Source organism: Pleurodeles waltl, chromosome 5, assembly GCF_031143425.1.
Source record: "Pleurodeles waltl isolate 20211129_DDA chromosome 5, aPleWal1.hap1.20221129, whole genome shotgun sequence".
NCBI lineage: Eukaryota > Metazoa > Chordata > Amphibia > Caudata > Salamandridae > Pleurodeles > Pleurodeles waltl.
Window position 1 is genome coordinate 1,686,506,522 of NC_090444.1, and position 9,929 is coordinate 1,686,516,450.

The 9,929-nt window shown below is 39.8% G+C and overlaps 1 pseudogene; it reads right to left on the reverse strand.

Moving 5' to 3' along the window:
• Nucleotides 1-7,588: 7,588 nt before the first annotated feature.
• Nucleotides 7,589-8,222, reverse strand: LOC138297145 (geminin pseudogene; annotated as a pseudogene).
• Nucleotides 8,223-9,929: the final 1,707 nt, after the last annotated feature.

The window sequence follows — 9,929 nt, forward strand, 5'->3', positions numbered from 1 at the left end:
TATATTGCTACCATCACTATGCACATTAATGTATACATAGTACTAGTTATCTTAGAGAAGTGCACAATTACACACAATGGGAACATTGTGAGGCTCGGTCTCTTAAAGCCATTCTAATTTCTTAAAGAAATTCTCTTATTTTCAAGAGTGCTGAAAGGTCACTGCCATCAGGATTTTATTTTGCACAGAGAACACAACAGCTTCTGAAAAATCTAATCACTATCAGCAAGCTGATTTACTCCACTGAGTTTAATCAAAACATGCCTACTCATGGATACAAGTTTTAGAAAGCAAATGTTGATGAGAAAAGCATTTGGGGAACCACATTCTAGCAGATTCAAGGTAAAAAAAAAGCCCTATTTCAAGCCTGTATAATATGGAAAGAGATGATCTTTCAAAACAAACTCTTGGACCAAAACGCCATCATCCTGATCTGTGTTACAATACACACACATGTGATGGTTACCACATACAGTGTAGCTAGCTTATGCCAAAGATGGCTAGAATGCTCTAGTATTTCAGCTGTTAATGAAAATAAGGATGTTTCGGATTGTTTAGGAATATATGCTATATACAATGAACTGAATAGTCTGAGATAGAAGTGGGGGAAAGAATTAGGCAAATAGATCAAGAAAACAAGTAAACATTTTTTTAAGTTATCACCAATGCAATGCACATGCTTTCAAAAAGTGTAATTGCTAATTCACATTTTGGGCCAGATGCAGGATTGCGACTCGCAAACGGCAAAATTTGCTGTTTGCGACTCGCAAATGCGTGTTTCCCATGCAGAAATGCATTTTGCGAGTCGGGACCGACTCGCAAAATGCATTTCGAATCGCAAATAGGAAGGGGTGTTCCCTTCCTATTTGCGATTCGCAGCGGTCGCAAATGGAGTCGCAGTTACCATCCACTTGAAGTGGATGGTAACCCACTCGCAAACGGGACCCCTTCCCGTTTGTGAATGGACCCAAAACTATTATTATCCAAAGGACCACTACCTGCACTGAAAAAATACGGAAACTAAAGGTTTCGTTTTTTTTTTTTTAAGTGCAGCTCGTTTTCCTTTAAGGAAAACGGGCTACACTTAAAAAAAAAAAAAAAACTGCTTTATTTAAAAGCAGTCACGAACATGGAGGTCTGCTGACTACAGCAGGCCTCCATGTTTGTGAGTGCCGATAGTCGCTATGGAGCCGCAATTTGCGACCCACCTCATTAATATTAATGAGGTGGGTCTTTGCGACCCCATAGCGACTCGCAGACGGTGTCTGAGACACCGTTCTGCATACCAATTTGCGAGTCGGAAGGACTCGCAATTTGCAAGTCGCAAATTGGATTTTTGCTACATCTGGCCCTTGGTTCACAGCCCTAGACCTCATGAAAGAGAATCTGAGTTTGTCACAACATGGACAGGCTCAATTAAGAGCAATCATACAACTAAATTGGGCTTTACAAACACTTAGGTCAGATTCTGTGCCTTGACAGTGTTTAAAAGAAATGCCTGATCTGAACCATATAATTTGATGAAAAAATGATGGGCAAGTAAGAATTCACATATACTTTGAGTATCGAACGAGTTGAAGATGCACCATTTACAGTCAGTGACACACCACCTATTACCTGGGTAATACATGTTATTATTTCTTTACCCATAGCAACCTTTTCATTTTCATGACTGTTAAAATATAAATCCATTGGTTGGTATGAAAAGATGCACAATTCACAATTGTTACATTGATGGAAAGTTCCTTTCACCCATATCTGTTTAAAGAAAATTAAAATGACCCTGTGTATATCGCTGCAGCGAGTTGCAGAAATCCTTTTGGACACTCCTTTCTATGTAACGCTATATCTTTGCACTATATCTTTGCATGGAATGTGTGGCACTTTAATGCCAGGACTGAGCTGTAACTCATTTGTTTCCCCCTTGCATTCATTTCCGTACATCATGAACTTTTGAATAGCTGCTTTAATTTGTTCTTAACAAATGTTACATGCTGGGGGTTGGAACCTTGCTAGCAATACCTGATAATGGTTTCAGAAACAATACATTGCTGTGGAAGGACCTTGTATCCTATGCTTAGAGATGTTATTAGGAGCATCCCTTGGCCTAGTATTAGTATAAAATCTATGAGTTTTGGTAACTTGAACAAACTATTGTCTGTTCTGTTACATAAAGAAGTCCCTTTGACTTCAGCGGTTGCACTTTATGATCTGCAAACAGCCAGGACTGCTTCAGAAATTCAATGCCTGTTACACACACAAAACCCTACATATTTTGCAGATATTGTGCAAATTATATTTAATTCATCTATAACAACTGACGGTGTGCATCCTTTTAAGAACATTGGATCTGGTCTAGTGACTGGTTTTAAAGCAATATTGGAACTGACTCCGTCATTTTCTCATTTTTTCTTCAGAAACAAATATTGTTCCTGCAGTAATAACTTTAATAAACTTTTTAACTAAGAGTGTTCATTCTTCTTAATACATTGTGTGTGATACTGTGAATAACGAAATAAGGTTTGTAGCTGTTTCCACGGTGGGCCTGATCCCTTTATAAGATTGTTAGTAAACCAAATGTAATACTTCTATCCCAATTACACATTGAATAGTGTCTTGCGGGCTATAATAACTTGCCTTTCACGGTGTCCATTGTTTAATCTGAGGTAGATGGTGGCCTCCATGAACTTAGATTGAGTCAGGGCCTTCCTAAGATGGAGTCAGAACCATAAGGACTTTAAGCCAATCTCATCTCGGACAGAATACCTGTAGTAGCAAGCATATTGAAATTCTTTTTAAATTAACTGTATATTATGGGAGGTATGTTTCCACTTAGGCTAAGATCTATTATTTCTTTGTCCATCAGCCTCAGACTGGTCAATGCATCTAAATGGGGGCTGTTTTGTGTCAGTAGAGAAATGGGCCCCGTTGCTGATTTCCCAGATAGGTAGAAAAGTGTAAAAGATATTCAGCTTACCTTCATGACTGCCAAAGGTGTCAATAGAGAAAACTTGCCATTGGGTGATGCTGTGGGTTAAGCAATGGCTCCTGTGGTGGTGCCAACAAAATACCCCTGTGAGAAATTGGGTTATTGGTTGAGAGGGGTGAAAACCTTACTCAGACAACAACCACAATCCTTGGCCGGGTAAACCACAAAGACAGTAATTTAACATGTACTTAACACCCTGGTAACTTGTTTCAAAAGCAGTCAGGCTTAACTTAGATGTAAAGTATTGATGCATCACACACAGTAACAAAGTGAAAATACAACAGAAGAAACAATCCACACCAATTTAGTAAAATAGAGAAAACTTTAATACAAAAATGACACCAAAATTAATTAAATCCAATCTGTATAACCAGAATTATCAGATTTTACATTTGTTAGTGTAAAATAGCATCTAACAGATCAAAGTGCCAATTGTGGGTATCTGGTCACACAAGAGTGGGACAAAGTCAGACGTTAAGGCTTTCTGCAATGGAGTGCAGTTCAGATATCTGAAGTGGATTGGGCCCGACCTCGGCTTACATTCGGACTTAAAAGAACTTTCAAAGAAAAGGTTCTGAGAAGGTACAATTCAGTGGGGCATGGCAGCCGGTGGGTCCAGAAGGAGGCATCATCCCTGAGGAGCTGCTGCACTTTGTCACCTTTTTGGAATTTGAAAATCTCCAATGGGGCAAAGCTGCAGGCTGTAGCCAATAAGGTCTCCATGAGGCTGGATCCTCTTGCCAAGAGGTTCCGCTGAATATGATTTGCTGCTGCAGAGAAAAATATTAGTGGGAGTTACAGCAGAGTCAAGCTGAATGGTGATGCGTCTTGAGCGTATTGGTTGGCAGGTAGATCCCAGTCTTCTGTTGGTTCTCAGACAGTTTTTGATGGAAACATTTCTAAGTCCCAAGTTTTAGAATTACTCAGGAGCAGTACCACCATTACCAATGGTCCAGTATCTAGGGGCACTGCTTGGAGACTCGGAATCACTGCAGCAGAATGCAAGTGAGGGTTCTAGATAACTGGAGCTTCTTCTGTCCCTGAAGCTCAACCAGCCCTTGGATTCACTTCTAGTGGTCCTGGGTTCAAGGGGTTGGTCCAGGTCTCCTTCAAGCAGCAAGGTAGGCCTCTAACAGCAGGGCACTCCTCTGATAGCAGCAGGGCAGTCCTCAGGGGGGGGGGTCCAGGCAGTCGTTATGAAGTCTTCCACAAGTCCAGGAGTGTACTGAAAAGTTATTCGGAGGTTCCAATAATTATACTATTTATACCTGGTGCCAGTCTTTGAAGTGGGGGGGGGGGATTCCCTGTCTGCTTCCACATCTGGTTCTTGAAAGGTCTTCCCTTTCTCTGCCAAGGCTCAAGAAAGCCTGGGGTGACAAAAGACTAATGTCAGGTTCCTTTGTGTTTGCTGGATACAGGCATCTTTGGAGTGTAAGTGGGGCAGGGAACATCTCCACCCCAGCCATCCTGCTAACATCAAGTCCTGCTTTGTCTCACTGCCTGGAAAGAAGATGCAATGCCCAACTGCAGAGCCTTTAACGGTTGTGTGACCCAGGACAGTGGCAGTAGGGAGCAAATGGTTAGGGCAAGCAAATGCCAACTTTGTAAAGTTGCCCTTTTTTGGAATTGTGATTTAAAATCTGACTTTACAATTACAGAGGGCTTTAAATTACAATTCATTTGAGTCCAATCATGACATTACTACCTGCTTGCAATTGAAAGTTTAGTATTTATTAAATGTAATAAGGGAACCCTATTTTATCCAATCGGAGAGATAGGACTTAACATTAATAAAACACTAATTTAGGAGTTTTCCACTACAAGGACATGTACAACATGTCCTACTTTTAGATACAATGCACCTTGTCTTATGTGATTTTTAGGCCTTACTTTATGGGTGTACAAATATTAAAACGGAAGGTTAAGACCTGGCAAAAGGTTAATTTTGCCAAGTCAAATCAGCAGTTTAAAACTGCACTCCAGCCTGCAGTGACAAGCCTGAGACATGTTATAAATTGCTTCTTTAGTGGATGGCACAATCAGTGCTGCCTACTAGTAGCGCTTAATTACAGGCCCTGGGTACATGTAGTACCATATGCTTGGGACTTGCAAGTAATGTTGAATGTGCCAATCAGATGAGGGCCACTCTTACCATGTTATAAGGAGATAGACCACACACATTAGCAATGGTTAACAGTGGTAAAGTGCACAGAGCCCTAAAACCAACACAACCTTATTCAGAAAACAGGAGGGGTAAAGTCAAAATGTTTGGGATGGCCCTGCAGAATGAGCCAGGTCCAACAACCCCAACTGACAATCGCCCATATGAAGCATGGAGCCTATCCACTCAGTCGAATATGGTCACTCTTTGTTGCCTCAAGCACTTGTTCTCCCTATGGAACTGAACCACATAATTCTGAAGTGAATGCAGGGTTTTTCCTAAATCAGCTTTTGAAGACTCACTTGCATACATATGACCCAGGGGAGATTACTTGGGATTCCCAAACTCTCAGGATTTACCTAGATAATTTCATCATAGCAATGATTTGTTACCACGCTGTTTTCGAATGGTGGCTCATGGGACTGCAGTAGAGATAAGCTTACTGCAATCATTTGAGGAAGGGGTTGATTTTGTCTAGGGTGGATTAACTGTTTGCATTCTAAGCACAACAGGAAACATGACTTTATATAAAATACTGAAGTACATCATTTTAACAAATAGCTAGATGATCTCAAATTACGATGCAGTACTGAAGGCCACTTTTCTTTTAGTGCGAGCTTTTTCTTTATAATGGAAATAACGAACGCAGTATGGAACAATAATGGTTTTATGTTCAAGGGACAATATTTGTATTGGTGCACAACTTTTGATTCAAACTCCAGAGAAGCACTTGGTTCTAGAAACTTTTAATTGGGTAGAGGACATACAGGCAGTGGATGGTTTGTTAATCACAAAATGTAGATGGAACTCCTGAACATACATTAGAGAAATAATTATGAATGAGATGCATTCAAGGTGCACATCAGGGCCACATTATCACATGTTCTTGGGGAAAGGGCATAAAATCGAACTTCAGTTTAGCTCAGCTGTGTACTGAGCATTTTGCTTGTTTCAGTAACTATATTGGTCAAGAGACCAGCAGAAATTAGCACAAATGTGTGCACAAACTTAATAAGATTGAAATTGTAGGTGTGTGGGTGGCTTGAATGGACAAGCATCAAAGTAATTTTAAATACACAATTGGAGGTCATTGATTTGCCTACATGTATTTTAGTGATAAACATATTGGGCAGTTTTCATGAAGGTTTAAGCAGCTTTATTTAAATTGGAATTCTTAGAGAAACACTACACTATCTTCCAAAGCTCGAAATGGATGTGGTTTCATACCACGAAAACACCTTATATTGGGAGACATACAAACAGGGGTCAGCATTGCTTCTGATTATAAAGGAGCCGGTACAGTGGTCTTTGCAAGAAATCTTCAAAGCCTTCAGTCCTGAGTTATCAGTCATTGTGTGGGGTCTGTTATACAATCTGCAATCAACCAGGCTGAAATGCAATAACATTGGAAAGCAGTTACAGCAGATGTAGTTCCCATACATGTAGGGGATCCAGCACTAGTACCTAACTCCCTCACTAACATAGATTGTCACTCAAGTATGTATAAGGACCTTAAAAGCCAGAAAAACCATCTACATAACATGTACATACACAGTATGTGCACTTACAGCAAGTAACCACATGCAAGATGAATTTCATCTAGACCCAACCCGTCCTCCCACACAATTGGAGGTCATCGATTTGCCTACATGTATTTTAGTGATAAACATATTGGCCGGTTTTCATGAAGGTTTAAGCAGCTTTATTTAAATTGGAATTCTTAGAGAAACACTACACTATCTTTCAAAGCTCGAAATGGATGTGGTTTCATACCACGAAAACACCTTATATTGGGAGACATACAAACAGGGGTCAGCATTGCTTCTGATTAAAAAGGAGCCGGTGCAGTGGTCTTTGCAAGAAATCTTCAAAGCCTTCAGTCCTGTTATCAGTCATTGTTGGGGTCTGTTATACAATCTGCAATCAACCAGGCTGAAATGCAATAAAATTGGAAAGCAGTTACTGCAGATGTAGTTCCCATACATGTAGGGGATCCAGCACTAGTACCTAACTCTCTCCCTAACATAGATTATCACTCAAGTATGTACAAGTACCTTAAAAGCCAGAAAAAAAACATTTACATAACCTATACATACACAGTATGTGCGCTTACAGCAAGTAACCAAACGCAAGATGAATTTCATCAAGACCCAACCCGTCCTCCCACCATTCCATACTTTACAGGGCACAAAGCACAATGATATGTGGGAGACATGCAAGTCAACTTAAAAAACAGCCAACAGAATGGATTTCTAATTGTCCTATGGCAGTAGTTCAGCATAATTATAAAGGGCAACCAGAGACCACCTGTATAGCTACCTATACAAATGAAAGTTACACCTCTAATCAAGTCCAGTTGTGTCTGGTGCAAAGGCACAGCAATAAATAATGCAAGTTGGTTGCATATTGGTCACTTCCAAGTAAATTAGTCCTTCACTTCAGTGTGCCTCACTTGAATGCACTTCTGTGCACACTACACTAGTGTCTCGTGAAGTTTCTTCTGAATCATTCAACATTTCATCCTCTTCCTGATTGGCATCCTCAAATTAAAGATTCTTCAGTGCTCCAATGTGCGGTGCGTGGCCCATCAATCTCTGAATCATATTTGGCATGAAATGCACATGCTCGGCTAGTTCTGCCAGTTCATCATTCTCTTCCTTTAGACAAGCTATTTCACTGTCTTTCACTTCTATATCTTTATGCAACTTTTCGTTCTCTTGAAGGCCTTCGTAAAGGGCATTTTTCCTTTCCTCTGCTAACTCTTTCCAATACTGGGCTGATGGAGTTTCTTTCACCATACGATTGTAAACTTCGTCGGATATCATTCTCGTCATGTTCTTGGTCTATGGCTATTTCAACTTTAGCTTTCTTCGAAGACAGCTGGTCATTCCAAAGTTTCCTTTTCGTGGAATATTTAGTCTTAATTTGTCGACCAACAAGATATCCAGATGCAGAAGGCTGTATCATCTGAAGGGTTCCTCTTGGTGCAGCACTGCCATAACCATGTGCTGTGAAAAAATTATTTATATTAGTCTTGGCAGGCTTCATTGTTGTAGACAACTTAGTGTTCATAGTGTAACCTAAGATTTGCAGGGATCTGTGGTCTCCACCTCAGCCCATTTTCTGGAGCGCAAATCATCCTCCTTGTTCTCTTATGGTTGTCACTCATTTTTGTTGTGCCTTAAGTTCAATGAATGAACAGTTTTGGGTAAAATATCAGTCAAGTCTAAGATTTCCCTTCGGAGACACATGGGTTATATGAGGTGTTGTGTAAAGATATACTCGCTATTTCCAAACTGAATTTGATTCAGAAAAAATGAAACTCCTCCAATTCAGACAAATTTCGGTACTTTTATGAAGTTATCTAACTACTTGAAAGAAATAATAATTGTTGATAACTGAAATTAATATTTCAAATGAGTTATGTGTTAGGCTAATGCAAAGGAGTAAAGTAATAAAATTCAAAATTCAGTGAATTAATTTTTCTGGGATGAGAGATAACTTGGGTCTAATTAAGAAAACTGTTCCAACCTAAATTTAAAGTTAGGTAAGTATGTTCACTTGTTAAATATTACTGCAGGTATTGGATGTATAGTCACACATCTGGCTGGACGTTTTTGGGACTTGTTGAGTAACAATTTAGTATTTACATAGCTTCAAGCAGTCAGACTTAAACAAAAGAATAACTGAAAGGGTTTTAGAAGTAACCAAACAACGACATTAGAAAGTCACACAATACAAAACAAACCCAACACCACTATATAAAAATATATCCCCTTTGTATGCTTTTTTTAGACACCAAAATAAAGAAAATCTAACAGAGGGTTCCAGAGATATTGTTTTTTAAGTAAAACATAAATTGCTTCTTTTCAATCAAAATATAAATGAACATTGGGAACTACTGTGGCTAGCGGGAACTTCGGAAACTTTGTAAATCTTTTCTAAAGTTTTGTTTGGGTACTCTGGCCCACTTTGGGCAATCAGCTCCAGCAGTGAACAGGTCAAGGGGACCAGTAAGAATTTGTAGAACAGCTGCCTTGTCACCAAAGCAGTCTCAAATCCAATTTCAGGTTCAATGGGCCAACAGCCATAGACTTCAATGGAGTGGCCCTGACCCATGGCATACAGGATAACGAAAATGCTGAGGATGCTTTGTGGTCGACGAAGGACTTCTTGGATCTACTCCTTGGTCCTGATGGAGTGACTTTAGCCACATGAGTCAATGTCCTTCAAATTCCTGGGGGGTCCATAAAAGTCTAGTTGCTATTTGACTACTGGTCACAACAAAACCAGTGGTTCTCTTTGTTGAAGGCTAGTGTTCTCCTTACATTCCAACTGATGACACATAACTGAAAGTTCGATTCATAAAGTAGAGATGGAGTATATTAAAGTATGTGCATTAATAAAAAAATCATGTTTCTCTAACTGCTATCTTAATGTTGTATGTGATCTCTTTCAAAATGGTACCTCTGTCCCCTTTCAGGTAATAGCCCAAAACTGATAAATATGATTGCTCTGAGCTAATCAGTTTTGTTTTGGCTTACATATTTGGCTGTCTCTAATTATGCCTTGCATATGTAGGCAGGTTGCTTTTTGCCAATGCCCTACAATTGCATTCAAGACTTGAACCATGTAGATAGTCATGGGATAGGGGAGGATAAAGCAAGAAACTGTACTAGCTGCATCAAATTAGCCTTTGTATCACAAGAGAGCAGATGGCACACACCTAGAGCTCAACATGCATTGGCTTCCAAGTACCATGTGGTTACAGTGAGGGGG